General features: G+C 42.3%; 1 pseudogene; it reads right to left on the reverse strand.

Annotated features, from left to right (window-relative positions):
- Positions 1-1,347: 1,347 nt before the first annotated feature.
- LOC139385758 (uncharacterized) lies at positions 1,348-24,386 on the reverse strand (annotated as a pseudogene).
- Positions 24,387-26,028: the final 1,642 nt, after the last annotated feature.

Below are 26,028 nucleotides of genomic sequence, written 5' to 3' on the forward strand. Positions count from 1 at the left end.
ACTGCTTCTTGACAGTATCAAAGTGTATTTTCTACAAGTAATTTCAAATATGAATAAAAAAATGTAGAAAAAAAATGTAATGAGTACAACAAAGGATTTAAGAAACAAACTTTCAAACAAAAAGGAAACTTCTAGGCAGGGAAATAACACATGTAAATCAATGTGGGTTTGACACTTATGTAGGTGTCATAACCAGCTATAAAATAATGCAATATATGTCACAACAGCTGTAAATATATGGGTAAAGACAGTGTCATATTATGATACTAGGTGTCAAGTGTTACCGTTCATTTTAAGACCATATTGTTTGGAACAATACACTCAACAAGTACATCACCTTTCCAGAGTGGGCTCAATTTTACAATCAGCACCAACACAATGAATGGGAAAATGGATTCAAAGAGAACTCCCTATGCTGGTGACTTGCTGAATTTGAAATCCTAAAGGGGGGGCTGTAATTGGTTAATGAGCTATAATGTAAATGTATACAAATGGGTAATTTCATTAAAAAGTACCAGAGAGCCCATTCTGGAAATGTTACATTACAAACAATGTCTAAAAATAAGCTAAATCAGTTTTAGTTGAGATACTCATTTTTATGTTGAATAAATGCATGTGAACATTTGTATTTCAGAATCTAGACATACAGTACTCAATATTTAAGAGAACACTATAGAGTATAATGACACCAAGATATGTCTGTATCATGTACAGTTCACAGATCATGGTCTTAATAGGCCTAAAAAAGGGCCTAGAATGGCCAATTAAACATCCTTCCTCCCAATGAAGTTCCTATGTGAGAATTGCTAGAACAATCTCGTTGCCACAAGAGAAGGACAACCAGTGAAAAACAAACACCATTGTAAATACAACCCATGTTTATTTATTTTCCCTTTTGTACATCGTTACAACATTGTATACAGACATAAGACATTTAAAATGTCTTTATTCTTTTGGAACATGTGTAATGTTTACTGTTCATTTGTTATTATTTCACTTTTGTTAATTATCCATTTCACTTGTTTTTGTTTTCCATGCCAATAAAGAACTTAAATTGAAATTGAATAAATTGAGAGAGCGAGACAGGAAAGAGAGTTTCAAGAGTGATTTGTTAAGTTACACTGCCACCCTCTGGTCACCACTGTACTTGTAGACTTCATTTAGTCTTCATTTAGCATCAGTCTAATCAGAAGTAAAACAGTCTGTTTTTACACTCTGCCATAGCTAAAATGGTACAATAATAGTGCAACAACTGCAGCATCAATGTATGTTAGTGAAGACTTGATTATAGGCTGGAAATAAATAAAAAAATGTTGCCATTACAGAAAATGTTTGTTATTATACAGAACATTCTGGCTCCATCTCCTAGTCAGTAGGTAGACTGCAGTTTGAGATCATAAATACTCTATAAATCTTTCCAGATCCAGTAATATTCTTTAAAAATATGTTTTAAAAAAACCAAGGGATGCAAAATTAGTGTCAAAAAAAGTTTAAGTAGCTGAAATTCCAGATCTGCAGGAAATGTAATGAATTTCACCTTTAACCATCTATTGGTTTAATTTGCATCACACTTTCAAAGAACCTAGAGGTTTTCCCCTGAGCTTGTATAGCTGTTCCCCTAGTTTGGATAGTCTGTCACGGTACTCAAGCCTCTGGTAGTTGATCTTTGGCACCCCTCTGAAGCCGAACAGTGCGCCCCACCAGGCAGCAGCGATCACGGCCGTGGAGTCGCTGTCCCCGCCATGGAAGAAGCCATGATTGGCCAGCTCAACCCAGGAGTCACCTGCCCTCAGGAGGGCATCGTAAGCTATCATGGGAGCATCATGCCCACTGGCGCCACCACAACCCTTGAAGCTCACCGCCCTATAGAAACTCTCCCTCTCCTTCACACCGTAGGACTCTGGGAACTGAGGTTTGCTCTTTCCATCCAGAATGCCTCTTTTTTCTAAATAGGACTTCCACTGAATTCCAAAGTAGTCCCTGGAAAAATGAGATTAGTCAGAAGCAGATGAAACTTACACATCATTCTACATTGTAAACCCAGCCATAGATGTAGGAATTTAATTTGGCCTGTATTGTTGCTGCAAAATAATTCTGCAGCAACAGGAATTTATCGTTTAGCCAATAATGTTGCGTGATCGGTAGTTAGGCTATTAGCTGGCAAAATGAGGCTACATAAAATGTGGAATACTGTTAATATAACTGAGTGTTAGTGCAGTTCTGTGAATTTACATAAACCACGAAGTTCACCTGCATTTCCTGCAGCGCAAGAACATTGTGTGAAGTGTGACCTGCATACAGTCAAACAGAGGAGGCTGTTGGGCAGAGATATAGGAGTACAGACGTACTGTAATGGTTGGAATGGAGTGGTATCTAACATATCAAAGACATGGAAACCATGTGTTTGACACCGTTCCACTCTGCCCACCAGCCTCCTCTGCAGCCAACCACAACAAAGGCCTCACCAGTGCGCCATGTTCAGCTCCACACAATTGCCCGAATGCCTGACGTACTCCTTGGCTTTGTCCAGGACCTCCATGAGTCTGTGTCCCCAGGCCTCCACAGGTAGGGTGCCCCTCACTGCGTAGGCCGTGAACAGGGCTGCAGCCAGGGCTCCCAGGTAGCCTGTGGGGTGGTGGTGGGTCAGACGCCCACTCTCCACACTTACTGCTATCAGCAGGTGCTCCTGCTCAGGGTCGGGGAAGCGCAGGCCGATACACATGGCCCTCATGGCTGCCCCACACCCTCCGCCCCTCTTGTCGAAGGGAATCTTAATGTCCTCGTCAGTTCTCTGTCTGTGCCTTGCAACACTGTTGCGGCAGGTGAGGCCTACAGCGGAGACAGAGGGAGTATAATTATTGAATTGAAGTCAACATGTGGGTTTAAATGTAACTAAATGTTATCTACAAAATCCCCCAAAGTAATTATTTTTGATGACAGGGCCATAATAACTAGTAATGTTGCATACTCCAATAAATGTTAAAATCTCACCTTTCTGGTAAAAAAATATATAAATTGCTGAGGTCACTTGAGGACAAATGCTCAACTGCACAATACAAATATGATAAAAATCATGAAAGTGTGAAATATTTATATGATGTACAGTTGAAGTCTGAAGTTTACATACACTTAGGTTGGAGTCATTAAAACTTGTTTTTCAACCACTCCACAAATGTCTTGTTAACAAACTATAGTTTTGGCAAGTCAGCTATGACATCTACTTTGTGCATGACACAAGTAATATTTCCAATAATTGTTTACAGACAGATTATTTCACTGTATCACAATTCCAGTGGGTCAGAAGTTCACAAACACTAAGTTGACTGTGCTGTCAAACAGCATAGAAAATGATGTCATGGCTTTAGAAGCTTCTGACAGGCTAATTGACATCATTAGAGTCAATAGGAGGTGTACCTGTGGATGTATTTCAAGGCCCAACTTCAAAATCAGTGCCTATTTGCTTGACATCATGGGAAAATTAAAAGAAATCAGCCATGCCAAAAAAAAAAGGATACCTCTACAAGTCTGGTTCATCCTTGGGAGCAATTTACAAATGACTGAAGGTACCACGTTCTATAAAAATAACAGTACGCAAGTATAAACACCATGGGACCACGCAGCCGTCATACCGCTCAGGAAGGAGACACGTTCTGTCTCCTAGAGATTAACGTACTTTGGTGCGAAAAGTGCAAATCAAACCCAGAACAACAGCAAAGGACCTTGTGAAGATGCTGGAGGAAACCGGTACAAAAGTATCTATATCCACAGTAAAACGAGTCCTCTAAATCTACATAACTTTAAAGGCCACTCCGCAAGGAAGAAGCCACAGCTCTAAAACCGTCATAAAAAAGCCAGACTACAGGTTGCAACTGCACATGGGGTCAAAGATCGTACTTTTTGGAGAAATGTCCTCTGGTCTGTTGAAACAAATATACAACTATTTGGCCATAATGACAATCGTTATGTTTGGAGGAAAAGGGAGGACACTTGCGACCCGAAAACACCATCTTAACCGTGAAGCACGGGAATGGCAGCATCATGTTGTGGGGGTGCTTTGCTGCAGGAGGGACTGGTGCACTTCACAAAATAGATGGCATCATGAGGGTGGAAATTTATGTTGATATATTGAACGATGTCTCAAGACATCGTTCAGGAAATTAAAGCATGGTCGAAATGGGTCTTCCAAATGGACAATGACCCCAGGCATACTTCCAAAGCTTTGGCAAAATGGCTTAAAGACACCAAAGTCATGGTATTGGAGTGGCCATCATAAAGCCCGGACCTCAGTCCTATAGAAAAATGTGTGGGCAGAACTGAAAAAGCGTGTGCGAGCACGGAGGCCAACAAACCTGACTCAGCTACACGAGCTCTGTCAGGAAAAATGGGCCAAAATTCACGCAACTCATTGTGGGAAGCTTGTGGAAGGCTACCCAAAACATTTGACCCAAGTTAAACAATTTAAAGGCAATGCTACCAAATACTAATTGAGTGAATGTAAACTTCTGACCTGGGAATGTGATGAAAGACATAAAAGCTTAAATAAATTATTCTCTCTACTATTATTCTGACATTTCACACCCTTAAAACGAAGTGGTGATCCTACCTGACCTAAGACAGGGAATATTTACTAGGATTAAATGTCAGGAATAGTGAAAAACTGAGTTTAAATGTATTTGGCTAAGATGTATGTACACTTCCGACTTCAACTGTATTTCCTATTCAACAAAACTGTAAATTATAAAATGACTAATATATCACCTTCATTAGAACTGTAAAATACATGTGGTTCAGTTGGTAGAGCATGGTGCTTGCAATGCGTGGGTTAGTTTCCTACAGGGGACCAGTTTGAAAAAAATAACAAAATATGAAAATGTCTGCACTCTGTTGCTCTGGATAAGAGTGTCTGCTAAATGACAAAAAATGTAAATGTTAAAATATTTGTTTGCAGAAAGCAAATTTTCTAAAGGGCTCTCTTGATCAAAACATCTGCCCAATCTGTGAACGTCTCAGAGCTCTAGATTGGCTTCCAGAACTCGTTAGGAACGCACCTTTTATTGCATGCTAATATTGTCTATTTATTTTACCTTTACCTCTAGGCAAGTCAGTTAAGAACAAATTCTTATTTTCAATGACGGCCTAGGAACAACGCCTGTTCCTGTTCAGGGGCAGATTTGTACCTTGCACGGGGGTTTGAACATGCAACCTTCCGGTTACTAGTCCAACACTCTAACCACTAGGCTACCCTGCCGCACCAATTGTCTTTGACAATAGGAAAGTGAATGTTTTGAATACCGTGATGAAACCACACTCTCCTGCTGTACTATAATGTAACGATCGCAGGCATGTGCTTCATCTGTGAGGTAGGGTTCAGCTAGGAGTTGATGGACAGTCAGAAGAGCGAATGAAATGGTAGAAGGGACATCCCAGCTTAAAGTGGTTTCAGATGTCACATCATACGTCACACAGGCTCATAAAATACTACTGTGTACGTGGGAAGCAGGGCTATTGCTCAATGCAAGCCGTGTCGATCTACGGTGGTCACAGATTGATATTTAGTGTAAATGTCAGTCAGAACCATGCGATCTACGGTGGTCACAGATTGATTTTTAGTGTAAATGTCACACTTAACTTATATCTAAGTTAAGTGTACCGTGGCCAAGTGTGCAGAAATATTACCATTTGCCTCTCATGTTAACACAACATGACACACCTCAAAGGAATATAAACTGTTACATACCTGCTCCTCTTCCAGCCATGTCTGTCATGCTTACAATGTACTTCTCCACCAGGACTTGATACAGCACAGGGAGGGATGCCCCTTCCCCCACCTTGACCAGAGCCTCAGCTGTAGCCAGGTGCATGACGGTGTCATCACTAACAGGGAAGTCTATGGCATCCAGCTTCTCTAGACCTCCTCTCTTCTGAACTTGCTCATGTATTAACACTCCATCATTTTCAAATTCCCAGGTACCATGGTTGTAGCCCAGGGCATCTCCTGCTCCACTCAGGACCATGCTGGCCTTGTACCTCTGTTCCAGGGGGACCGTGTCTGACATGGTGAGATCTGGTTGGTGTTCAATCACTTCTGTAAGATATTCCATTGGATCATTGACTAATTGAATGTGACATTGAATGTCGATTAATATAAAATACAGAAAAAAGCTGTTGAGACGAGACATGAGGCTGTCAACCATAATGAGCGTCACTGAACCATCAATGATAAAAGACAAACGTCACAGAATGTAGCGATATGAATGTATTGTGTAGAATGGTTGAATTTACATAATGCAAATCGAGCTAGTGCAGTAAATTGATACCTTGTGCTGGTGGTTGATAGGCAGACCTTGAGGTTCGGTTCCCTTCCTCTTATTGTGTAGTTTCGATTACGTAGAATCCAATCCCGCTCAGCTCCATACAAGGAAACAATTAAACTACGACGAGCGAATGAAAAGCACTTCCTTAAAAAAAATGACAAACACTTCCTGGGCAATGTTGCCAACGCCTCACTCAGTAAGGAAAGTAGCTATTGGCTGTCCTAAAAGTCATCGCCGAATTTGCATAATTGGCCATGTGAACGTAGTTGTGATGGATGCTGTAGGAGAGGGGAATAACGTCGCGGGAGAGACAAAAAGTGAGTAAAAAACACCCTCAATATGTTTAGAACGACAAATTAACTTTCTTCTATCGAGTCTTGTTTTTTTAAATGCCACAATTCCAACCCTCCTCCTTTATCCGGGCGTGGGACCCAAAATAGAAACTGGCGGAGTTATTTCGTCTTTTATTTTATTTTTCTTAATTTGGTTTGATTTGTAACCTTATGGTCCACTTAGGAGCCTACAACACGTCACAGTAAAACATGAAGATTTTGTACTTTTTGTATACAATCTAAATGGATCAAAAAGAGACAATAGAAAAATTGTCAATGGCAATGTGAGAAAATTATGGTAACTAGTCTGGCCCAAATTCAGGTAAAATAATAATGTAAGCCAGGGCGGGATCAGCCAGCGGCGACTTCCCGCATGCGCGATTCATTTGCAGTCTGGACGCGAAGGGGTGAACATCTCCTGCCTGACTGCAGCGCGAGGACTGGGCCGCCTGTGAGTGCTTTGGGACTGGGGTGGGGCCCACGGCAGCACCCGCTGCTCGTTGAGAAGAGTAAGAACGATACGTGCTTTCACGTCAGAGTCTCCAATAACACCAGAAAGTCGCTAGATTTGTCGCTAGTCGCTTTTAAAAAAAATTGTCGCTAGAGGGGTCTGAATACTTGCTAAATATAGCGACAACGTCGTTAAATTGGCGACTCTACGTCTTACAGGAACGCGCACACCGGCCAAGCACACGCACCGTCGTGGATGCAAGGTCCGATCATTTGTGACACCAGTGTAATGAAACAGGGAGGGAGCAGGTCGAGCGTTCTAGCCCGAAGTCCAACGCGCTATCCACTTGTGCCGAAAAAGCATGATCAAGCGGCAGAGTCGATATCCGTGCTTATAAACCCAGGGTCGCTACAATACAGTTTTCTGTTTATTCGAGTATTTTCAAATGCATGCCAATACTTTCCAAATGTATTTCCAAACAAATTCCAATATTCAACAACTTGTTTTATATTTAAAAATGTACTGGTATTTTAGTCCTTGAAAAACAAGAATTTGAACCCAGGTCTGATGACAACACTTGTCAATGTTTGTGTTATATACACCTATATTAGTGTTATACACTAATACTGGCCATGCACATGTTCGTTGGGGTTTAACAAAGGCAATTGCAGACACAATCATTTCTGCTAATCTATCACAGAGAAACTCTTTTCACAACAGGTCTAACCGTAAACTAACTCATTTTTGTACATCGCGCTGGTCCGTACAACTGACCTTATTTTTAGCGCCCAAAAAAACGTAATACTTCCAGATCAACTGTAATATCAATACCATTGTAAAGAACAATTTCTCCCCTTTCCAAAAAAAAATCAATGACGAAACCTTCATGATTCCAAATGTAACGGATGTGAAACGGCTAGCTTAGTTAGCGGTGCGCGCTAAATAGCGTTTCAATCGGTGACGTCACTTGCTCTGAGACCTTGAAGTAGTAGTTCTCCTTGCTCTGCAAGGGCCGCGGTTTTTGTGGAGCGATGGGTAACGATGCTTCGTGGGTGTCAGTTGTTGATGTGTGCAGAGGGTCCCTGGTTCGCGCCCGGGTATGGGCGACGGGACGGTCTAAAGTTATACTGTTACACAAAGAGTTCCGTCGGGTCTTTTTAAAAATGGCGGGTGGGGAAGCTAAACCTATTGCGTGATAGTGAGAAGGAGAGATGTCGTGTGGGGAAATGGCTTTTTTCACTCGATCTGTCCAACTTATCAACTTATTGGCTCTAAAATGTAAATAAAACACTATAAAGAGTTTATATAATGCGTACATACCTATTTGAAGGTTTGACAAATTTTAATTGGGTTTTTAGGGCTGTGCTAAAGTGATCTTCAGAAGTAGACAGCAGCTTTTGAGTCATGATAGCTTGCAGTGATGACACAAATGACTAGGTATCCCCCTTACCCTGTCCTTTTCTTGTTTTTAAACAGTGAGAGAAGTGCTACAAAATGGAGAGAGGCTGTAAGACAGAATTATTTACTTTTTTAAAATGTATTTTTATTAACAACAAATCAATACATAAAGCACTTGAGAGAACACGAGCATACATAGATTACAAACAATGGACAATCGAGCTAGGGGGTACAATATCACTTGAGTGGGTTGAGTCACTGATGTGATCTTCCTGTCTGGGTTGGCGCCCCCCTTGGGTTGTGCCGTGGCGGAGATCTTTATGGGCTATACTCGGCCTTGTCTCAGGATTGTAAGTTGGTGGTTGAAGATATCCCTCTAGTGGTGTGGGGGCTGTGCTTTGACAAAGTGGGTGGGGTTATATCCTTCCTGTTTGGCCCTGTCCGGGGGTATCATCGGATGGGGCCACAGTGTCTCCTGACCCCTCCTGTCTCAGCCTCCAGTATTTATGCTGCAGTAGTTTGTGTCGGGGGGCTAGGGTCAGTTTGTTATATCTGGAGTACTTCTCCTGTCCTATCCGGTGACACCTTGTGAATTTAAGTATGCTCTCTCTAATTCTCTCTTTCTTTCTCTCTCTCGGAGGACCTGAGCCCTAGGACCATGCCTCAGGACTACCTGGCATGATGACTCCTTGCTGTCCCCAGTCCAACTGGCTGTGCTGCTGCTCCAGTTTCAACTGTTCTGCCTTATTATTATTTGACCATGCTGGTCATTTATGAACATTTGAACATCTTGGCCATGTTCTGTTATAATCTCCACCCGGCACAGCTAGAAGAGGACTGGCCACCCCACATAGCCTGGTTCCTCTCTAGGTTTCTTCCTAGGTTTTGGCCTTTCTAGGGAGTTTTTCCTAGCCACCGTGCTTCTACACCTGCATTGCTTGCTGTTTGGGGTTTTAGGCTGGGTTTCTGTACAGCACTTTGAGATATCAGCTGATGTACAAAGGGCTATATAAATACATTTGATTTGATTTGACCGCCGTGCCACCATGCTGTTCAAGTGAGCACAGCACAACAAGGCAAGTTCAATAATGTATTGTATGCTGCTGCATAAATTATGTATATACTAGGGAGATATGTATTCTTGTCACGACTTCCGCCGAAGTTGTTGCCTCTACTTGTTCGTTCGCCGGTCGACGTCATCGGCTTTCTAGCCTCCACCGATCCACATTTCTTTTTCCATTTGTTTTGTCTTGATTGTACACACCTGGATCCCATTACGTTTTAATTATTTCCCTATTTAACCCTCTGGAGCCATCATGGTTTTGTTGTCTCGTTTATGTGATTCTGGATTTTCCTTCTCCTTGTTGAAAGATTATTTTTGAGTAAAGTCACTATTATTACTCATCTGTGTCCTGTACCTGACTCCGCCTTACCCACATCAGACTCTGACAGAAACACGCACCTTTCAAATGGAGTCAGCAGGTGCACACAGCCCTCCTCTACCTATGGAGGACCGCGTCCAGCATCTGCAAACCATGGAGCGATGGGAGAGACGGGGTTTTCCAGCAACCCCATCATCACCCCAGCTCCCATTACCTCTTTGCTAAACGGGAAACCGGTGCAACTGCAGTGGTCAGCTGGGGCAGACAGGGCTTCTGGTCACCTGAAGGCTCTGTTTACCTCAGTTCCCGTGCTGGCTCATCCTGATCCCTCTATGGCATTTATAGTAGAGTTGGACTCGTCCAAGGCTGGGATAGGAGCTGTGCTGTCTCAGCGCTTGGGTACGCCACCAAAGCTCCGCCCTTGTGCTTTTTTTCCCGAAGAAACTCAGCCCGGCAGAGCGAAACTATGATGTGGGTGATCGGGAGCTGTTGGCTGTTGTCAAGGCTCTGAAGTCGTGGAGGCATTGGCTTGAGGGGGCTAAACACCCTTTCCTCATTTGGACTGACCACCGCAATCTGGAGTACATCCGGGCGGCGAGGAGACTGAACCCTCGTCAGGCAAGGTGGGCCATGTTTTTCACCCGTTTTGTTTTCACCCTTTCCTACAGACCATGTTCCCAGAACGCTAAGGCAGACGCATTGTCCCGGCTGTATGACACAGAGGTGCGGTCCACGGATCCCACTCCCATACTTCTGGCTTCTTGCCTGGTGGCACCATTGGTATGGGAGGTGGACGCGGACATTGAGCGGGCATTACGTACAGAGCCCATTCCCAACCAGTGTCCAGTTGGGTGTCTGTACGTTCCGTCTGATGTCCGCAATCGTTTGATCAGTTGGGCTCACACGTCACCCTCCTCTGGTCATCCTAGCATCGGTCGGACAGTGTGCTGTCTTAGTAGGAAGTATTAAGTTGCTATTATTACTCATCTGTGTCCTGCGCCTGACTCTGCCTTAGCCACATCACCTAGACTCTGACAATACTGTAGCTAAGAAAGTAATACTAGTTGTGTAGTAAGATGTCAGTAGCCCATGTGCCTCACCCTAAAAATGTGGTATATTTACCCCTCTTAATTTCACCTAGTGTTCTGACTCGGCAGTGCTTATGTAGCCTACAGTATAACCTGTTTTAGAGAAATATAATCATTCAATTTTGCAAGAGATTTCATTGACTGCTTATATGCCCCCTTTATTTAACCAGGTAGGCTAGTTGAGAACAAGTTCTCATTTACAATTGTGACCGTGCCAAGATAAAGCAAAGCAGAGCGACACAAACACAGAGTTACAAATGGAATTGACAAACACGCAGTCCATAATACAATAGAAAAAGTATATATACAGTGTGTGCAAATGAGGTAGGATAAGGGAGGTAAGGCAATAAATAGGCCAGAGTGGCAAAATAATTACAATGTAGCAATTAAACACTGGAGTGATAGATGTGCAGAAGATGAGAGTGCAAATATAGAGCTACTGGGGTGCAAAATTAATAAAATAACAGTTTGGGGGATGAGGTAGTTGGATGGGCTATGTGCAGTGATCTGTGAGCTGCTCTGTGATAAACTGCATCCAATTTGCTGAGTAGTGTCAGGGATTGGTAGATACCCTCGTAAAACTGACTATGTTTGGCAGCATGAGTGAAGGATGCTTTGTTTGTGAAATAGGAAGCCTATTCTAGATTTAATTTTGGATTGGAGATGCTTAATGTGAGTCTGGAAGGAGAGTTTACAGTCTAACCAGACACCTATAATATGTGGACAACTACAAATACCTAAGTCAGAACCGTCCAGAGTAGTGATGAAGAGCATGCATTTAGTTTTACTTGCATGTAAGAGCAGTTGGAGGCCACAGAAGCAGAGTTGTATGGCATTTAAGCTCATCTGGAGGTTAGTTAAAACAGTGTCCAAAGAAGGGCCAGAAGTATACAGAATGGTGTCATCTGCGTAGAGGTGGATCAGAGAATCACCAGCAGTAAGGGCGACATCATTGATGTATACAGAGAAAAGAGTCGGCCCGAGAATTGAACCCTGTGGCACCCCTATAGAGACTGCCAGAGGTCTGGACAACAGGCCCTCCGATTTGACACATTGAACTCTGAGAACTAGTTGGTGAACCAGGCGAGGCAATCATTTGAGAAACCAAGGCTGTTGAGTCTGCCGATGTCAATCACCACATTCTCAGAGTCGAAAGCCTTGGCCAGGTCGATGAATACAGCTGCACAGTATTGTCTCTTATCGATGGCGGTTATGATATCGTTTAGGACCTTGCGCGTGGCTGAGGTGCACCCATGACCAGCTCGGAAACCAGATTGCCTAGTGGAGAAGGTACGGTGGGATTCAAAATTGTCGGTGATCTGTTTGTTAACTTGGCTTTCGAAGACCTTAGAAAGGCAGGGTAGGATAGATATAGGTCTGTAGTAGTTTGGGTCTAGAGGGTCTCCCCCTTTGAAAAGGACAACAAAAATCATAACAGCAAGGCCAACTGAATATGTTTGAGTGCATGTATGTGTGACAGTATTGCTTCCGTCCCTCTCCTCGCCCCTACCTGGGCTTGAACCAGGGACCTTCTGCACACATCGACAACAGCCACCCTCGAAGCATCGTTACCCATCGCTCCACAAAAGCCGAGCAAGGGGAACAACTACTTTAAGGTCTCAGAGCGAGTGACATCACCGATTGAAATGCTGTTAGTGCGCACCACCGCTAACTAGCGAGCTATTTCACATTGGTTACATATGGCACTATTTAAGTGTGTGTCCGTGTATGTGTGCATTTGAATGAGAGTGTGTGTATATGCATGTGTACAAACACCTGCACAGCATCAGCCTCAGGCAAACTGGCATTAGCTGTAACAACGCTGCCCCTCAGTGTCATTCAAACATACTTTTTGTCATGTTTAATTTTATTTTTTGAAAACTTTTCTTTGACCGCCATTTTCCGGCTGATTCTCCGGTTGTTCATTCATAGCTCTTCCCCCTCGTTTTTATTTTTTTACTCTTTTTCTCCCAAATTTCGTGGTATGCAATTGGTAGTTAGTCTTGTCTCATCGCTGCAATTCACATACGGACTCGGGAGAGGCGTCCTCCGAAACACAACACAATCAAGCCACACTGCTTCTTGACACAATGCCCACTTAACCCGGAAGCCAGCCGTGCCAATGTGTCAGAGGAAACCCCATACACCTGGCGACCGTGTCAGCGTCCACTGCACCCGGCCCGCCACAGGAGTCGCTAGTGCACGATGGGACAAGGACATCCCTGCCAGCCAAACCCTCCCCTAACCCGGACGATGTTGGGACAATTGTGCTCCGCACCATGAGTCTCCCGGTCGTGGCCGGCTGCGACAGAGCCTGGACTCAGAATCTCTAGTTGCACAGCTAGCACTGCGATTCAGTGCCTTAGACCACTCGGGAGGCCCTATACTGCCATCTATCTGCCGTCCAGGGAACAGTAGATATATTCAATGAAGTGATTCAGGCCTGCATTAAACACATTGAATTTAAATTGTATCATTGTTATGAATGGAAAATGGGAAAATCACAGCGAGCCTGCGGGCCACGCAGTGCAATGAGTATCAATGCCCTAGTTGCTTGATAGTGAAGGATTCAGAAGGGGTCTTTAAAGAGGTCCAGCAGCAGGGGTCTTGATTCAATAGGGCATTTACTGTCAATCTTGAGATGTATTCCAACAGATTATTCAGAAGAAATATAATTGTTACTGTGAGGGGCAAAGTATTCTGTTGTGCAAAAAGTAAATGAAACGGCTGCTTTCAAATTCTGTGATTGTAATGTACTTGGTGTAAAGTGGTTTGTATTTATGTGGGTCGTTACCTGGGTTTCTCACAAGGTTGCTGAGCTGGAGGAGGTTTCTGGAGCTCCTGCATCGTCTCAGAAGTTCACCCAACGCTAGAGGAGAGGGAAAGAATGAGAAATGTGGAGGTTTAGTATATTGATACCGTGAAATTATAAAAAGACAACTATTCATGGACTGTATTGGTATCATCTCCTACAGGGTTTGTTATAACTCTGAGGTCTGATGCAATTTCCATGCAATTCCTGCCTTCAGTTTTTTACTTACCTAGGCCTCTTCTCACTTGTGATTGCACAAGTTCCTCAGTTGTTGGTGGAGGACTAGGGGGTAGGAGTCCAAGTCTTCTAGGGTCTTCGGGTTCTTCTCCTTGGCATCCCACCACCAGATTCCAACCACTTCCTCAAAATCTTGTATTGGGGGTCTGAAATGTGGCCATATGTCTTCTTAGTCTTAAGTATGTAGACACCCCGATATTTAGCATTTTTTTTATACAGTCTTCTATATCTATAAACCAACATAATTTGACAGTATGCATTGTATAAAAAAATGTCATTTCAAGAACAATTAGTAAGTTCACAGATCTTGCAATCTGAGTACAACAGAACAAATAAGGTTGTGCATCACCTCCCTCAATGGTTTAGAGCAGTAGTTCCCAAACCTTTTATAGTCCCATACCCCTTCAAACATTCAACCTCCAGCTGCGTACCCCCTCGAGCACCAGGGTCAGCGCAATCTCAAATGTTGGTTTTTGCCATCATTGTAAGCCTGCCAAATACACACTATACGATACATTTATTAAACATAAGAATGAGTGTGAGTTTGTCACAACCCAGCTCGTGGGAAGTGACAAAGGGCTCTTATAGAGCTCTGTACCTGTATTTAGTTTTCACGCTAGTGAGGGCCGAGAATCCACTCTCACATAGGTACGTGGTTGCAAAGGGCATCAGGGTATTAACAGTGCGATTTGCCAAGGCAGGATACTCTGAGCACAGCCCAATCCAGAAATCTGGCAGTGGCTTCTGATTAAATTCAATTTTCACAGAACCGCTTGTTGCAATTTCGATGAGGCTCTCTTGTTCAGATATCGGTAAGTGGACTGGAGGCAGGGCATGAAAGATAACGAATCCAGTTGTTTGTGTCATCTTTTTCGGGAAAGTACCTGCGTAAATGCACACCCAACTCACTCAGGTGCTTCGCTATGTCACGTTTGACATTGTCCGTAAGCTTGAATTCATTTGCACACAATCATACAATGATGGAAAGACCTATGTGTTGTATGCAAGCGATCAAACTTTAAGCTCGTCTCAATTCAAGAAATGAAAATTTAAAAAACATGTCAATACTTTGACCCTTGATAACCAGCGCACTTCTGTATGTTGTAAAAGCGTTACATGGTTGCTGCCCATATCATTGCATGGTGCAGAATATACACAAGTTCAGGGGCCTTTCTTTAACAAAGTTAACCCTTTTCACTGTAGTGTCCAAAACATCTTTCAAGCTGTCAGTCATTCCCTTGGCAGCAAGAGCTTCTCGGTGGATTCTGCAAAGTACCCAAGTAGCGTCTTGGAGAAACTTCTTGTAAGCCCGATACCACTCCACTATGTCTCCCTGTCATGGCTGTTGCGCCATTAGTACAGATACCAACACATCTTGACCACAAGTCCATGTAAAGTCACAAAGCTGTCCAGTATTTAAACAATATGCTCTCCTGTTGTCCCGTTTTCCAGTGGTTTGCAGAAGAGGATGTCTTCCTTAATTGACCCCCATAAACGTAACGGATATATACCAGGAGCTGTGCCAGGCCCGCAACGTTTGACTCATTTGCTGTAATGCATAGAATTCACTGGCTTGTATGCGAAGCAGTAATTGTTTCAAAACATCTCCTGCCATGTCACTGATACGTTGTGAAAGAGTGTTGAAGGATGAAGGCATTGTCTGTATAGGTTCTTGGCCTTTTCCCCCAGCATTGTCCCCGCCATATTAGCGGCAGCAGGAAGAATTAAGTCCTACACAATAGCATGGGGCTTGACTGTCCTAGCCGTTCGGTAGCTCATCATATAAGATGCTTCTAGCCCCTTCTTATTAATGATATCTGTTGCTTTTATACATGTCTTACAACTGGAAAGTCGTCTTATTTCTCGCTCAAACTCCTGTGGCTTAATTTTCAAATTGCCATATTTTGTTTCTAAATGTCTGCGCAAGAGTGAAGGTTTCATCGAGTTGTGAGATAGTAATTTTGCACATATAACACACTGTGGCTGAGGAAAGGCACTACTCCCAATATAAGTGAATCCCAAATCAATGTAGTTCTCATCATATTTGCGCCTCTTCGATGATCCAACGTCCCTGTCTGATGTTCGGTGCTTTCTCGGTTAAAGGGGCAGTAGCTCTTCAGCAGCAACAGATTCACAACTGTCTGTGTCCATGCTAGCTGGGCTAACAACAAATGTAGAATTACTGATGCTAGCATTGTGCAAGCAGAACAACTTGTGTCGTTGACAGGTGCAGGTGTAGTACTGCTGGTAGTAGCAGTACTACTAGTGGAGCTGGTATGCGTCTCTGTGGACGCGGGCCTTACTAACCATTTATCCATATTTGAGCAAATGGAATGAGCAGCAGCTACGTTTGGCTACAAACGGACTGTTAGTGGAATTCCGGCGAGAGAGTAACGATTAATGTGATTGTATGTTAATTATTTGAATAAGATACCTGTATTTGACATTGTGTAGTTATTTCGCTGAACACTTGATGGTTTAATTTTTGGGGGGGCAATGAAACGAGGCTACTCACCCAAATGTATATTCCTGTTGGAAAATATAAATGTAGTGTTTGAAAGTGTGAAAAAAAATGTGTATAACATTGCAAATACACTTAGAAGTTCCTTTTTTATATGAAATGACAATGTTCTTGCATCCCACATCCTTGCCTACTTCTCAATCGTATTGTAGAAGAAGGTCCAGGGTCACTCTCCTCGGACCCTCTTCTCCAATAGGTTTTGAAAAGGAGGCAAGGGGAGAGGATGTAAGCAATTCAGGAAATATTAATTTAAAAGACACTGTGTTTGGCCAATGTGTGAGTGCGAACATGTGGGTGGGGCAGACTTGAAAAGTTCTGTTCAAAACTTCCTCCAACTTCAAATAGAGTGGGGACTTACATCTTGGTTCCATCTGCATTCTGCCAGTGCTGCCAGCAGTGTTCTGGCATCAGACTGGTGGTGAAAGGGAAGAATGCTGGCTGGCGTACATCAGAAAATGGTTGTGGTAGGACTCTAGATCAGCTGTTGATCTGTAAAAACAAAAAAGAACACAAAGACATGTCATAATGAATCCGTCATGAAATCAACTAAATTGTAGTCCTCCTTTGGCTGTGAATGTCAAACATCACCCTGATGAAGGGTTTACCGATCCTCCCCTCTGTGAGGCGTCTGTTTCTCAAACTAGACACTAATGTACATGTTGACTTGGCCCATGTTGAATTGATACAATGCTTCCCACAGTTGTATGAATTTAGCTGGATGTCCTTTGGGTGCTGGATCATTCTTGATACACACGGGAAACTGTTGAGCATGAAAAATCAAGCAGCGTTGCAGTTCTTGACAGAAACCATAGCGCCTGGCACCTACTACCATACCCCATTCACGGGCACATAAATCTTTTGTTTTCCTCATTTACCCTCTGAATGACACACACCATCCATGTGTGTCCAAGACTTTAAAAATCCTTCTTTAACCTGTCAAGTGGATTTAACAAGTCACATCAATAAGGAATCATAGCTTTCACCTGGTCAGTCTGTCATGGACATTCTTAATGTTTTGTATACTCTGTGTATTTTCTTAGTCCAAGTAAAGTGACACAGGATGGTCATACTGCTTCTGGACAGTGCCAAAGTGTATTTTCTACAAGTTATTTCAAACATGATTAAAAAAATGACTCAATGTAATTACTACAACAAACAATTTAAGAAACAAACTTTCAATTGAAAGGAAACTTCTTGGCAGAGGAATAACACATTTGAATAAATGTGGGTTTGACATTCTTAAAAGTAGGGGTCATAACCAGCTATAAAATAATGCAATTTGTCAAAACAGCTGTAAAGATATGGTAAATAATGTCATGACAGTGTTATGACCATATTATGCAGGTTATCTCAGCTCTTATGATACATTTTCATAAGAAACATTAATGTGTTGGAAATCCCAAATTGTTTGCATAGTCAACTTACACACAGCTCTGACAAACATGCTTAAAGTTGAAGTCGGAAGTTTACATACACCTTAGCCAAATACATTTAAACTCAGTTTTTCACAATTCCTGACATTTAATCCGATTAAAACATCCCTGTTTTAGGCCAGTTAGGATCACCACTTTATTTTAAGAATGTGAAATATCAGAATAATAGTAGAGAATGATTTATTTCAGCTTTTGTCTTTCGTCACATTTCCAGTGGGTCAGAAGTTTACATACACTCAATTAGTATTTGGTAGCATTGCCTTTAAATTGTTTAACTTGGGTCAAACGTGTCGGGTAGCCTTCCACAAGCTTCCCACAAATTTTGGCCCATTCCTCCTGACAGAGCTGGTGTAACTGAGTCAGGTTTGTAGGCCTCCTTGCGCACACACACATTTTCAGTTCTGCCGACACATTTTCTATAGGATTGAGGTCAGGGCTTTGATGGCCACTCCAATACCTTGACTTTGTTGTCCTAAAGCCATTTTGCCACAACTTTGGAAGTATGCTTGTGTTCATTGCCCATTTGGAAGACCCATTTGCAACCAAGCTTTAACTGACAGTTCTCCAAAAAGTACGATCTTTGTCCCATGTGCAGTTGCAAACCGTAGTCTGGCTTTTTTATGGAGGTTTTGGAGCAGTGGCTTCTTCCTTGCTGAGCGGCCTTTCATGTTATGTCGATATAGGACTCGTTTTATTGTGGATATAGATACTTTTGTACCTGTTTCCTCCAGCATCTTCACAAGGTTCTTTTGCTGTTGTTCTGGGATTGATTTGCACTTTTCGCACTAATGTATGTTCATCTGCAGGAGACAGACAGAAAGCGTCTCCTTCCTGAGCAGTATGATGGCTGCGTGGTTCCCATGGTGTTTATTCTTGCGTACTATTGTTTGTACAGATGAACGTGGTACCTTCAGGCGTTTGGAAATTGCTCCCAAGGATGAACCAGACTTGTGAAGGTTGTAGACCTTTTCTGAGGTCTTGGCTGATTTCTTTTGATTTTCCTATGATGTCAAGCAAAGAGTTACTGATTTTGAAGGTAGGCCTTGAAATACAGCCACAGGTACACCTCCAATTGACTCAAATGATGTCAATTAGCCTATCAGAAGTTTCTAAAGCCATGAAATCATTTTCTGGAATTTTCCAAGCTGTTTAAAGAAACAGTCAACTTAGTGTATGTAAACTTCTGATCCACTGGAATTGTGAAACAGTGAATTATAGGTGAAATAATCTGTCTGTAAACAGTTGTTGGAAAGATTACTTGTCATGCACAATGTAGATGTCCTAACCAACTTGCCAAAACTATAGTTTAACAAGAAATGTGTGGAGTGGTTGAAAAACAAGTTTTAATGACTCCAACCGAAGTGTATGTAAATGTCAGAATTTAACTGTACCCCACCAGACTTGCCACCTGGGGTCTTTTCACAGTCCCCAAATCCAATACAAATTCAAGAAAGCATCAAGTATTATATAGAGCCTTTATTGCATGGAACTTCCTTCCATCTCATATTGCTCAAATATACCGCAAACCTGGTTTCCAACAATTAAAGCATCACCTCAGGGGCACAACGCCTCTCCCCTATTTGACCTAAATAGTTTGTGTAAGTATTGATATCCTTGAGCTGTTGTCTTTTGATGTTCTGTATTATGTCATGTTTTGTGTGGACCCCAGGAAGAGTAGCTGCTGCTTTTGCAACAGCTAATGGGGATCCTAATAAAATACCAGTATATTATGACATGATGATTTTGACCATGTCATGACGTGTTATGATGCTAGGTGTCAAGTAAAATGTTACCGTTCATTCTAAGACCATACTGTTTGGAATAATTTACTCAAAGTACATCACATTTCCAGAGTGAAGGTGTGGTCAATTTTACGATCAGCACCAACACATTGAATGGGAAAATGGATTCAAAGAACTCCCTCTGCTGGTGACTTGGTAAATGTGCAATCCTAAAGGGGGGCTGTGATTGGTTAATGACCTATAATGTAAATGTGTGTACATACACACACACACACAATGGGTAATTTCATTAAAAGTACCAGAGAGCCCACTCTGGAAATGTTACATTACAAACTATGTATAAAAAAATAAGCTAAATCAAAAAGTAGTTTTGAGGTACTCACATTTTTTATATTGAATAAATGAATGTGAAAATTTGTATTTCAGAATCTAGACATACAGTACTCCATATTTGAGGGAAAACTATATGGAGTATAATGACACCAAGATGTGTCTGTATCATGTACAGTTCACAGATCACAGGGTCTTGCAGGAGGCGTGAATAGGTCTAAAAAGGGCCTAAAATGGCAATTCCTCTGTAAATATCCTTCCTCCCAATGAAGTTCTTATGTGAGAACTACCAGAACAATCTAGAGTGGAATTGCCCTATCTTAACTTATCAGCAGATAGGAAAAATTACTTTAAGGATATCAAAGACTGAGCCAGACATACAGTTCATGTTTAAATTGTTCATAATTTTCTACAGTGATGATTGCAACCACTTTCCTATAACAAGCTGATATGGGATAGAAGCCACACTGGTTTCACTGGAAAATCAAGCTACAGAAAGGAGAACAGCATATTTTTCAGGGAGGGAACCAGTGAAGAAAAATCACCAGTGTAAATATGATTTATTTATTTTCCCTTTTGTACTTTAACTATTTGTATCGTTGCAACACTGTATATAGGGATAATATGACATCTGAACTTTTGTGAGTCTAATATTAACTGTTCATTTTTTTTATATATATTTTTTCTTCACTTTTATCTATTTCACTTGCTTTGGCAATGGAACCATATGTTTTCCATGCCAATAAAGACCTTATATTGAAATTGAATTGAGAGACGGGGAGAGAGGAGGGAGTTTCAAGAGTGATTTGTTAAGTTACATTGCCACCCTCTGGTCACCACCATACGTGTAGTCTCCATTTTGAAGATGTACACAATAACGTCAATCTAATCTGAAGTAAAGCAATCCATTTTTACACTCTGCCATAGCTAATGTGCTACAATAATAGCACAACTGTAGCAGTAATGTATGTTAGTGAAGGATTGATTATAGGCTGGTAATTAAACATTTTACGTTGCCATAAAATAAAATGTTTGTAATTATACAGCAAATTCTGCAGCTGCGTATGACTCCATCTCCTAGTCAGTAGGTAGACTACAGTTTGAGATCATAAATACTCTATAAATCTTTCCAGATCCAGTCATATTCTTTAAAAATATGTAATAAAAAACCAAGGGATACAAAATTAGTGTCAAAAAAGGAGAAATGACTGATCATCTGCAGGATATGTAATGAATTTCACCTTTAACCATCTTGGTTTCATTTACTTCACTCTTTCAAAGAACCTAGATGTTTCCCCCTGAGCTTGTATAGCCGTTCCCCTAGTTTGGATAGTCTGTCACGGTACTCAAGCCTCTGGTAGTTGATCTCTGGCACCCCTCTGAAGCCGAACAGTGCGCCCCACCAGGCAGCAGCGATCACGGCCGTGGAGTCGCTGTCCCCGCCATGGAAGAAGCCATGATTGGCCAGCTCAACCCAGGAGTCGCCTGCCCTCAGGAGGGCATCGTAAGCTATCATGGGAGCATCATGCCCACTGGCGCCACCACAACCCTTGAAGCTCACCGCCCTATAGAAACTCTCCCTCTCCTTCACACCGTAGAAGTCTGGGAACTGAGGTTTGCTCTTTCCATCCAGAATGCCTCTCTTTTCTAAATAGGATTTCCACTGAATTCCAAAGTAGTCCCTGGAAAAATGAGATTAGTCAGAAGCAGATGAAAGTTATACATCTTTCTACATTGTAAACCCAGCCATAGATGTAGGAATTTAATTTGGCCTGTATTGTCGCAGCAAAATAATTCTGCAGCAACAGGATTTGATCGTTTAGTCCATGATGTTGCATGATCGGTGATTAGGCTTTTTGCTGGTAACATGAGGCTACATGAAAAATGGAATACTGATAATTTGACTGGGTGTTAGTGCAGTTTTGTGTGAATTTCTGTAAATTCTGGAGTCTGTAAACTCCAAGCTCATCTCCATTTCCTCTAGGGCAGGAAAATTCTCAGCAACAAAAAAATGTCAAAACTAAGATCCAATATCTGGGTTGGACAATGGTGTGTTATTAACTGGAATCAGTATGTCGCATTTCTTTATAAACAACAACTTTCACTAATTAACATTGAGGTGTGACGTACAGTCAACCAAAGGAGGCTGTTGGGCAGAGATATTGGAGGACTGGCTTATAGTAATGGTCGGAATGGAGTGGTATCAAACATATCAAAGGAAACCATGTGTTTGACACCGTTCCACTCTGCCCACCAGCCTCCTCTGCAGAAAACCACAACAAAGGCCTCACCAGTGCGCCATGTTCAGCTCCACACAATTGCCCGAATGCCTGACGTACTCCTTGGCTTTGTCCAGGACCTCCATGAGTCTGTGTCCACAGGCAGGGTGCCCCTCACTGCGTAGGCCGTGAACAGGGCTGCAGCCAGGGCTCCCAGGTAGCCTGTGGGGTGGTGGTGGGTCAGACGCCCACTCTCCACACTTACTGCTATCAGCAGGTGCTCCTGCTCAGTGTCAGGGAAGCGCAGGCCGATACACATGGCCCTCATGGCTGCCCCACACCCTCCGCCCCTCTTGTCGAAGGGAATCTTAATGTCCTCGTCAGTTCTCTGTCTGTGCCTTGCAACACTGTTGATGCAGGTGATGCCTACAGCGGAGACAGAAGGAATGTAATTATTGAATTGAATGAAGGTCAACATGTGGGTTTAAATGTACACATTGTGTAATCTACAAAATCCCCCAAAGTAATTATTTTTGATGATAGGGCCATAATTACTAGTAATGTTGCATACTCCAATAAATGTTAAAATCTCACATTTTTGGTAAGAATTGTTATAAATTGCTGAGGTCACTTTTGAGGACATTGAGGACATAAGCTCAACTGCACAGTACAAATATGATTTTTCACCTTCATTATAAATGAAAGTTGTATGTGGTTCAGTTGGTAGAGCATGGTGCTTGCAACGCGTGGGTTAGTTTCCCACAGGGGACCAGCATGAAAAATATGAAAATGTCTGCACTCTCCTGCAAGTTGCTCTGGATAAGAGTGTCTGCTAAATGACTAAAAATGTAAATGCTAAAATATTTGTATGTTTAGTGTTAGAGAAAATGTGCAGATTTTCTAAAGGGCTCTCGATCAAAACATCTGCCCCCATCTGTGAACGTCTCACAGAACGCTAGATTGACTTCCAGAACTCATTAGGAACACACCTTTCATCTCATGCTAATATTGTCTGTCTATGACAAATGGAAAGTGATTTTTATTTTAGATTAATGGCTATAATATTATGTCTGAATGTGCTACCCTGTTGAAACCACTCTCTCCTGCTGTGCTACGATGTAACTATCGCAGGCATGTGCTTCACCTGTGAGGTAGGGTTCAGCTCGGAGTGGATGGACAGTAGGAAGAGCAAATAAAATGGTTTCAGATTTCACATCCTACGACAGATAGGCGCAGAAAAAATGCTACTATGTACGTGGGAACCAGGGCTATTGCTCAATGCAAGCCATTTTGATCTACGGTGTCCACAGAACCGGTACCAGAACCACGTAGGTCCCCTATATTTACATTAAGATAAGTGTACCGTGCCCAAGTGTGCAGAAATATTGCCATATGCCTCTCATGTTAACACAACATGACACACCTCATGAAGGAATATAAACTGTTACATACCTGCTCCTCTTCCAGCCATGTCTGTCATGCTTACAATGTACTTCTCCACCAGGGCTCGATACAGCACAGGGAGGGACGCCCCTTCCCCCTCCCCTACCTTGACCAGAGCCTCAGCTGTAGCCAGGTGCATGACGGTGTCATCACTAACAGGGAAGTCTATGGCATCCAGCTTCTCTAGACCTCCTCTCTTCTGAACTTGCTCATGTATTAACACTCCATCATTTTCAAATTCCCAGGTACCATGGTTGCAGCCCAGGGCATCTCCTGCTCCACTCAGGACCATGCTGGCCTTGTACCTCTGTTCCAGGGGGACCGTGTCTGACATGGTGAGATCTGGATGGTGTTCAATCACTTCTGTAAGAGATTCCATTGGATCATTGACTAATTGAATGTGACATTGAATGTTGATTAATATAAAATACAGAAAAAAGCTGTTGAGACGAGATATGAGGCGGTCAACCCCAATGAGAGTCACTGAACCATCAATGATAAAAGACAAACGTCACAGAATGTAGAGATATGGATGTATTGTGTAGAATTATTGAATGTCCCCAATACGAGCTAGTGCAGTAAATTGATACCTTGTGCTGGTGGCTGATCTTATAGACTTATATAGGCAGAACTTGAGTGTCAGTTTCCCTCTGTCGGTTCCCTTCCTGTAATTCTGTACTTTCCCTTTTGCAGTCTCCGCCCCCTCTCAGCTCCATACAAGGCAACAATGAGTTTTGAAAAACACTTCCTCGATTAGGGCCAATGGGAATGTGAAGTTGCAATTGCCCCATCTTCTGGAAGTAAGTAGGAAATGCATAGTTTATTGACTATTGTACACTTTCCTCACGGTCTATTCTAAAACTTTATGCCTTATAAAACATTTATAGATTATTGTTTATGTTAAGGTTTGACCAAGGATGGCGCCCATGAAGACCACATTTTGAATTGTGCATTCAAATTAAACTGACAGTGTGTCCTCACTGTAAATAACCAAGCTGACATCATCAGGAGTGTTGTTAAGGTGAATCAGAGAAGGATGAAGAAGAGAGACATTCTACGAATTCATTTTTTCTGGTTCATACAGTCAATGAACAAAGCAGACCAAACCCAGCTGCTATCGTATTGGTGTCCATGGGACAGCCGCCACTTGCTTTTAAGCAGACTAAAACAATGACAAAATGTTTCAATTGTTAACATCCTCAGTAAGACATCTTTATTTATCCACCATCTTTGGGTGAATTCCCCAAGACCACAGGAAAACCCCAAATGATGTAAAATTTTGTCATCAAGCAATGTCATCAACAAACAATTGTTTTGGAGCTTGTTGATAATGTTACAACATTCGTTTTAAATCTTATGATATATTTATTTCACCTTTATTTAACCAGGTAGGCAAGTTGAGAACAAGTTCTCATTTACAATTGCGACTTGGCTAAGATCAAGCAAAGCAGTTCGACACATACAACAACGCAGAGTTACACATGGAGTAAAACAAACATACAGTAGAAAAATAAGTCTATATACGATGTGAGCAAATGAGGTGAGATAAGGGAGGTAAAGGCAAAAAAAGGCCATGGTGGCGAAGTAAATACAATATAGCAAGTAAAACACTGGAAGGGTAGATTTGCAGTGGAAGTATGTGCAAAGTAGAAATAAAAATAATGGGATGCAAAGGAGCAAATTAAATAAATATAGTAGGGGAAGAGGTAGTTGTTTGGGCTAAGTTATAGATGGGCTATGTACAGGTGCAGTAATATGTGAGCTGCTCTGACAGCTGTTGCTTAAAGCTAGTGAGGGAGATAAGTGTTTCCAGTTTCAGAGATTTTTGTCATTCGTTCCAGTCATTGGCAGCAGAGAACTGAAAGGAGAGGCGGCCAAAGGAAGAATTGGTTTTGGGGGTGACCAGAGAGATATACCTGCTGGAGCACGTGCTACAGGTGGGTGCTGCTATGGTGACCAGCGGGCTGAGATAAGGGGGGACTTTACCTACCAGGGTCTTGTAGATGACCCTGAGCCAGTGGGTTTGGCGACGAGTATGAAGCGAGGGCCAGCCAACGAGAGCGTACAGGTCACAGTGGGGGGTAGTATAGGGGGCTTTGGTGACAAGACGGATGTTACTGTGATAGACTGCATCCAATTTGCTGAGTAGGGTATTGGAGGCTATTTTGTAAATGACATCGCCGAAGTCGACGAGCAGTAGGATGGTCAGTTTTACGGGGGTATGTTTGGCAGCATGAGTGAAGGATGCTTTGTTGCGAAATAGGAAGCCAATTCTAGATTTAACTTTGGATTGGAGATGCTTGATGTGAGTCTGGAAGGAGAGTTT

The sequence above is a fragment of the Oncorhynchus clarkii genome, chromosome 3 (assembly GCF_045791955.1).
Source record: "Oncorhynchus clarkii lewisi isolate Uvic-CL-2024 chromosome 3, UVic_Ocla_1.0, whole genome shotgun sequence".
NCBI lineage: Eukaryota > Metazoa > Chordata > Actinopteri > Salmoniformes > Salmonidae > Oncorhynchus > Oncorhynchus clarkii.